Source organism: Marmota marmota, unplaced genomic scaffold (genome assembly GCF_001458135.2).
Source record: "Marmota marmota marmota unplaced genomic scaffold, marMar, whole genome shotgun sequence".
NCBI classification, from domain to species: Eukaryota; Metazoa; Chordata; class Mammalia; order Rodentia; family Sciuridae; genus Marmota; species Marmota marmota.
Window position 1 is genome coordinate 29,384,539 of NW_026000108.1, and position 8,286 is coordinate 29,392,824.

Genomic DNA, 8,286 nt, shown 5'->3' on the forward strand with positions numbered 1-8,286 from the left:
CCTATGACGTACTCTGCACGGACCCCTGCCCAGAATCTTCAGTGCTTCTCATGTCTGATTTTCACCTGTCTTTCTTATTGTGAGAATTTACTCTTGTTTATTCTTATTATGGACCATTTAAAACTTACACAAAGAATGATACCTGTCACCCAGCTATAGCAAAACTTCTATTCATGGCCAATATTGTTACATCTATTTCTCCCTCTATCCCCATCTTACCAAGGATCAATTCTACTTGGGACAAGCAAATCCCAAACTTGTCATTGTAATATTTCAGTATGTGTCCCTAAAAGATATGATCTTGTTCACATATACATACACATAAATCACACTACTATTGACACGCCAAAATATATTGACAATTAATACCAAATACTTTGTCAATGTGTACATTTCCCCATTTGTGACCCATTCTATTTAAACTGCTAGGATCAGGGTTCAAATAGTGTCCACTTGTTGTATTTGACTCATCAGCCTCTTTAATCTCTTTCAGTCTAGAAGTTCCTTATTCCTTTTCTTTTTCTTATAATTTATCCTAAAGTACCTAATTTGTCCCTAGGGTCTCCCACATTTTTTGTTCTGCTCATTCTCTGCTCATGGGTGTAGCATGTTCTTCTGTGCCCTATATTTCCTGCCAACTGGTCCAGTTAGACTGAGAAACATGATCTATGTACACACACGGCTATGTGCACAGGCGCACAGCTTTATCAGGCGAGGCCTTGAGTTTGGCACCTTCTCCCAGGAATAGAGAATTCTGAGCAAAAGAAGATGACCCTAATGTCTCGCCATTCCTACATCCTTTAGATTGCCTGCTTTGCTGAAACTTTCCCACAATTAACCTTTTGATAAAACCTATGTAATAAACTTGCTGAGCTAGCTCTTATCCAGGCTTGATTACTTACCTGGCCCCAGCTTTTTACTGTATGTGTGTCTGTTTGTCTTTTCTTCATCCCCCATCACTCCTGCGTGTCCAGTTATCTCCTTAACTAACAGCCAGAATCCAAGAGAGATGAGAGGGCCTCAGCACTTGATGGAAGCACATAGTGTGGCACTCACCACATTCCTAGTTGTTTTCATAGCCCTAAAGATTAGAAATCACCAACAACTGTGTCCATTCCTGCTCTGCCCTGCATAATGAAAGGGTGATCAATCAAAGGCAATGGGATTCAATTAAAAAGAGAAGATGGATCAATGTGTCTGGTGTCACTCATACAATGTATAGAATAATGCCAGCCTGGCAGGCTCCCCAAGCAGGGGCAGGCGGAGCTGATGGACTGTTTCATGCAGGTTAGTAATTTCTAACGACCCTCATGAAAGGACTTGAAGCATTGAGAGCTCTACTGGGTTTCAGTCTTTCGAAGTTTCCTTTTGATGACTCATCTATTCTAGAACAAAATTACACCGTTTTACTGTTATGAAGACCAACAGAGAAGGAAAACATGAGCAAGGTGTTGAGAATCTCAGAGATCTGGCGAAGACTGCTCAAGTGGATCAGCCACATCCTAGATACCACCAGAAGTCAGAGGGAAGATGCGACTCCTCCTTTGGAGGGCTTGTGCTCTGATGTGAAACCCAGAATGAGAACCCCAGTCTTTGTTTGTAAGGCATGCAAGAGATTTAAATGAGGATGAGTTTGTGCTGCTTTGTGAGAAGGGGGTAGTCATTAGAGATCTATGTTGGTCAGAACAGAGAGCAGGCATGTGGTACTTGTTGTGCAGAAAATACAGAAAGCTGTTGAACTGTGTGATGGCCTTGAACTTTGCCCTGGACTGTGCGTTTCTGTGTCAAGCAATAGGTTGAATGGACCCCACGAAGTTATACAAAGGCAAAGCTTCTGAGAGAAGTCTATGAAGTCACACAGAGATTGGTCAGTGTCATTCCCTATCAGCTGTGCTCTATCACAATATCTTCCCTATCATCTCTAACAACTAGATCTGGGGGTTTGGTTTTTTCCAGAATCACCAGCTGGCAACACAGAGGTAGGCTGATGAGCAGAAACCTAAAATAGAGAACTGAACCTACAGTTGAATGGTCAGATCTTGTGCATGAAACAGACTCAGAATTTATGGCCAATGTATTCATTTTATTTGGGAAATATTGACTATCTGTGAGGAAACATAAAGTGAATATGTCACTTTCTGAATTTAGAACTCAAAGGAATGGAGAAATATTAAGTTTTTGCTCATAAATGGTACTAAACTCTACATGCTGTAGAGTCACTTCTTTTTAGCCTTAGGTGGACATCCCCAATCTGGGCATAGTGGCACACACATGTAATCCCAGCAATTCAGGAAGTTCAGGCAGGAGGATCACATGTTCAAGGCCAGCTTGGGCAACTTCACCAGACCCTGTCTCACAATAGAATAAAAAGGGCTGAGGATGTAGCTCAGTGGTAGAGCTTTTGACTAGCATGAGCTACACCCTGGCTTCAATACCTAGCACTATTAAATAAGTAATTAAATAAAAACGGGCATTCTAGCTGTTTCTAATTTTTATTAATATAATATTGCAATTAATAACATTTTATATCCACTTTCCTCCCATTCTAGTATGGGATAAATTCTGTTGCAATAGCTAACATATCTTTTTGTTGCAAAGATGGCAGGAGATGATCTAGGTGAAAATATTTTATAAATTGCAAGTGTTAAGTATGCCTATCATTGTACAAATGGACAAATTAGATTTATAAACTACTCTCATAACTACCTATTTAATGTGTACAGTTCTGTTTTAGAAAAATCTTTCTACTGTCCTGTTTCCCAGGAGTTGACAGTAATCATTAAAAAGAAAAAAAATCAGTATCATTTCTAATATTTGCAAACCATATACATGTTGGGGCTTAATATATAAGGAACTCATACAATTCAATATCAAAAAATCAAATTTAAAAATTATGAATAGACATTCCCAAAGAAGAATACAGATGGCCAAAAACTATATAAAAAGATGCTCAACATCACTAATTATGAGGGAAATGAAAATCAAAACCCACCAAGAGACATCACCTATTATGGCAATTATCAAAATGATGCGCTAAGTATTTGTGGGGCTACAGACAAAAGGGAACCCTTGTATACCCGTTGGTGGAAATGTAAATTTGTATAGCCATTAGAGAAAACTGATGAAGATTCCTCAAGAAATTAAAAACAGAATTACCATATGATTCAGCAATCCCACTTAAAGGAATATATCTGAAAGAAATGAAAATAGAACAGGTGTCTGCACTCCCATGTTTATTACAGCATTATTCACAGTGGACAAGACATGGAAGCAACGTGTCTGTTGGGAGATGAACAAATGGACAAAGAAATTGTGGAGTATCTATATATACAGAGGAACTTTACTCAGCTTTAAAGAAAAAAGTCTTGCCATTCATAACCACATGGATGAATCTAGAGGACACTGTAGTAAGTAAATACCAACCAGAGGCTAACAGACAAAAACTGCATAGTGACACCTATGTACGGACTCCAAAAATATCAAACTGATATAAAGGTTGGGTGGGCAAGGGAATCAAAGGAAATGTCAGTTATACAATATATAAGCTCTGGGGATCTAATATACAGCATGGTGCTATGATTACCAATACAGTATTGTATACTTGAAGTAGATCTGAAAAGTTTTCACCACACATGCAAAAAAAAAAAGAAAGAAAGAAAGAAAAAAACATGATTGATAGGTACATTAATTTGATTATGGAAATCATTTCATAATATTTAAGTATATCAAATCATCCTATTGTACATCTTAAATTTATACCATTATGCTGTACAATTATACCTTAATTAAGCTGGAAAAAGAAATATCATTTCTATGTGACTCACATCAACACCCGTAGGAGTTGAGATTGGGTTTCAGGTGCGACTTCACTGCTTTCTGTGTGATATCAACATGCTACTTGATGTCTCTAAACCTCATTTTTGGGCTGGGGAGGTAAATCATGGTTAGAACACTTGCCTAGCATGTGCAAGGCCCTGGCTTTCTTTAAAAAATAAAAAATGTAATTCTCATTTTCCTCTTCTTTATTAGGAATGGAATCAAAAAAAGATTTTTTTTTTTTTTTTGAAGTGGAGGTCCTGGGGATTAAGCCCAGAAGCACTTTACCACTGAGCTACATCCCCAACCCTTTTTATTTTTAATTTTTAAGACAGGGTCTCACTAAATTGCTTAGGGCCTTGCTAAGTTGCTAAGGTGGGCCTTGCCAAATTGCTGAGGCTGACCTTGAACTTTCGATCCTCCAGCCTCAGCCTCCCAAGCCCCTGGGATTATAAGCATGTGCCACTGTACCCAGCTCAAATTATTCTTCTCAAAATAGTTTTTAAAAACATTTTTCAGTTGCCTTAAATAATGTACAATACTAATCAGTAACTAAGGAGGAAATGAAGACCATCCAAAGAAATTTTTTATTTCGTGTAACCTATGAGGCATCAGGCCCCTTGTATGGCATAGAGGTGTAGCCATTTTTGTTCCTCCCTAGATAAAAGTTTGTCTGGGAAAAAATGATAATCTCCCTAAGGAAGAATTGGGGGGAAATACAGATTTATATAAAATATAAAATTGTTTTACAATTCTGGAGCGATAAAGATATTTGAGATGTTGAGAGCCACAGCCGAAGGGGCCCCAGCAAACTTCCAGCTGCCGGCTGATGATTGGCTCACAGCGGCCCCAGCAACATCTAGCTGATTGGCTCCTCTGCGGTGATGCTCATTGGGCTGTTTCCCTGCCCTTTCAGACCACGGAGCTGCTCATTGGGGGACTTTTTTGGCTCCGCCCACGTGACCCAGCCAATCGGCCTCAAGAGCAGGAGGATTGGGGGAGGTGGGGAGAAGCTTGTGTGGGAGAGAGAGGCTTGTGGAAAGCCGGTGGTGGCAGTTGAGGCTCTGAGGATTTTTCCTGAGAGGCTGTTTTGTTTGGCGTGTGTGGTTCTAAAAATAAAGTTAGTTTCTTTTGACAAGTGGCTTCTGATTGTGCCCAGCCAGACTGCGGCACTAACCATGACTCAAGTAATGAGAGTAAGGACTTAAAAATTTGCCTATGTTAAATAAAAATATTCTGCAACAAACTGGAGAAAATGTTTGCAATTTGTGTCACAAAGAGCTTGTCTCCCTAATGTAAAAAAGATCCCCTAGGTATCAATGACACAAAGAATTAAGAAAAAGGGCAAAGGATACATATAGTTCACAGAAGAGGAAACACAAATGATTCTGAAATATGTTAGCCAATCCCAAAAAAACCAAATACTGAATGTTTTCTCTGATATAAGGAGGCTGATTCAAAGTGGTGTAGAGAGGGGGAGTGTGGGTGGAATAGACGAACTCTACATAGGGTAGAGGGGTGGGAGGGGAAGGGAGGGGGCATGGGGTTAGAAATGATGATGGAATGTGATGGACATTATTATCCACAGTACATGTGTGAAGACACAAATTGGTGAAATATGCTTTATACAACCAGAGATATGAAAAATTGTGCTATATATGTGTAATAAAAATTGTAATGCATTTAAAATAAAAATTAATTAAAAAAGAGAATTGTTTTACTCTTAGCTTCCTGTGCCATTTTAGTTGTACATTCCATTTCCATTCTTTCTGAATTTACTTTTAAAGTCCTAACATATATACCTGCTTAATCAAGTCCAAAGTTAATAATATTCCTATCCTTCACCCAAACAATACAGGAATTTAATTTTTGCTTAGATAGTATTGAAATGGTGCAAAACTCAAAAGTGAAAATATAGTGAAAAATCTCTCCCCTGTTTCACATGCACCCAGTTCCCATGAATTAAGGCAATCATCTTTGCCAATTTCAAGTGTATTCCTACAGAGATCTTGTATACAAAACAATGATGTCATGGATTCTCGTCTTGATTTATTTTACCCAAACTGTAGGACACTATACACATTGTTCTACACTCAACATTCTTTTTAACTTTATAATTATGAAATTGTGTTTAATGTTTGCAATTATTCACTCCCTCCTGCCCTATAAATGGAGAATACTGAGAAATCTATGTTCATTGTTCTAACCTGCTCAGAAAATTCTACCCAGACAAAAATACATTTATCTAACTCAAATAAGTTCTTTTATTGATGAATATGAAGGTTGTTTCTAATTTGTGCTACTTTATTTAAGAGAGAGAGAGAGAGAGAGAATTTTAATATACAACATCTTTGTTTGTATGTGGTGCTGAGGATCGAACACGGGCCACACGCATGCCAGGCGAGGGCGCTACCGCTTGAGCCACATCCCCAGCCTAAATTTGTGCTATTTCAAACAATACTGCAGTGAATAATCTTGCCGTGTATCATTTAATACCATGTGTGCGCATGCGCGTGCAAGATAACCCATTTAATTTTAAAAGCCTCTCAAAAATAATTATTTTTGAAAGTTAATGCTTAGGTAGATACCTCAACCTGTTTGCTATTATTGATTCACCTACTGTATATCTTCTTGCTAGAGCCCATATTTTATAGGTTGTTTTAATATTAGTCTAAAAATGTCTTTAGTTACTCTCATTCATTAATCCATGTTCTATTAGGTAAAGAATTCTAAGCTGACATTTATTTTCCCTGGCACTTTTTTTTAAATTTATTTTTTAGTTATAGGTGGACACAATATCTTTATTTTATTTTTATGTGCTGCTGAGGATCAAACCCAGTGCCTCACGCATGCTAGGCTGCTACCTCTGAGCCACAACCCCAGCCCTTCCCTGGCACTTTGAAGTCATTCTTGAATCATATTCTGAACTTTTCATTTCTGACCTGAAGTGAGCAGCTAATCCTTTTGTAAGTTTTTTCTTTTTTCTTTCTGACTCCTTTTTTAAAGAAGCATTTGAGGTATAATGTACGCAGAATCCTGAATGAATAGCTCAGAGACTTTTTACTTTGTATAGGGCCCTGTGACCATGAAGGTCTGAAACATTACAACATCTCAAAGGGGACCCAGTGTTCTTTCCTAGCTGACACCCTCCCCTTGCTGCCAGAGAAAGCAGCTCTCCTGACAGTTAACACCATGGATTAGTTTTGCCTGATCCTGAACTTTACATAAGTGAGGATAGGTCATTTGCTCACTATCTGACTGCTTTTAATACACCTCTGTCCCTGGTGCTCTGCAATTTCACCATGATATGAATGTTTCTGGCTCTCTATCTCTGTGCCACTGTCTTGGTGACCCTCAGAACCGGCATCCAGTTTGCTAATTTCTCTTGAGATGTTTCTTATCTGCTGTTTAACTTTTCTTTGGAATTTCAAATTTCAATGATTTTTAAACAAATTTCCAAGAGTCCTATCTGTTCTTTTCTCATATCTTTTTTTCTTGTCCATGAGTGTCCCGTTTCATCCTGTTTCCCATTTTTGCAATGGTCCATTTTTGCATATATGTAAATAATCTTAGCAATATTTTTTAAAAGATTTTTTTAAAGATGGGTACAATATCTTTATTTATTTTTATGAGGTGCTGAGGCTCAAACCTAGTGCCTCACTTGTGCGAAGCAAGCGCTCTATCGCTGAGCTATAACCCCAGCTCCCTTAGTAATATTTTTTATTCTCCCTTTTAAATTGTTATTTAAACTAAAGTTTTTGAATGCTACTTTCTCCGTTTGTTGTGTTGGCTGTTCCTCTGGTGGACTGTTCACTAGTGTGTTTCTTGTTTTGTCTTTGGCAGAGATTTTTTTTTTTAATGTATAAGACTCTTGTACCCTGATAGTAGAAATACTATTACAAAGTAATTTTGTGTTTGCGTCTTCAAGGTCCTAAAGACTTCGTTTTTAAAAAACAGTTTGGTTGTTGTTTTATTGTTTTTTTTAGCTTTTCATTTTGTGTTATTTTTAAATTAATTGCTTTGCACACCTACAGTTACAGGTGTTGATTATAAGACACTATTTACCTGTTGTAAAGAAGACATATTGAAACGATTCAAATATGTAACTTAAATAATAAATTTATATTTAGAAACATAATGCTACCCCCAAACTAATTATATACAGTGATCTTAATTTTCATATGAAGAAGTGTGATGTGGTGGCACGTGCCTATAAACTCAGCAGCTCAGGAGGCTGAGGTAGGAGAATCACAAGTTCAAAGCCAGTCTCAGCAACTTAGCGAGGCCCCAAGCAATTTAGTGGGACCCTGTCTCAAAACTAAAAAAAAATGGGGATGTGGTTCAGTAGTTATGCACCACTGGGTTTAATACCCAGTACCAAAAAAAAGTCTTTTGGAAGGGCAAAAGGCCAACATGGCAAAATAATACTAAAGGAGAATTAAGAGTTGAGAGAGAACGTGACTGGGGGCT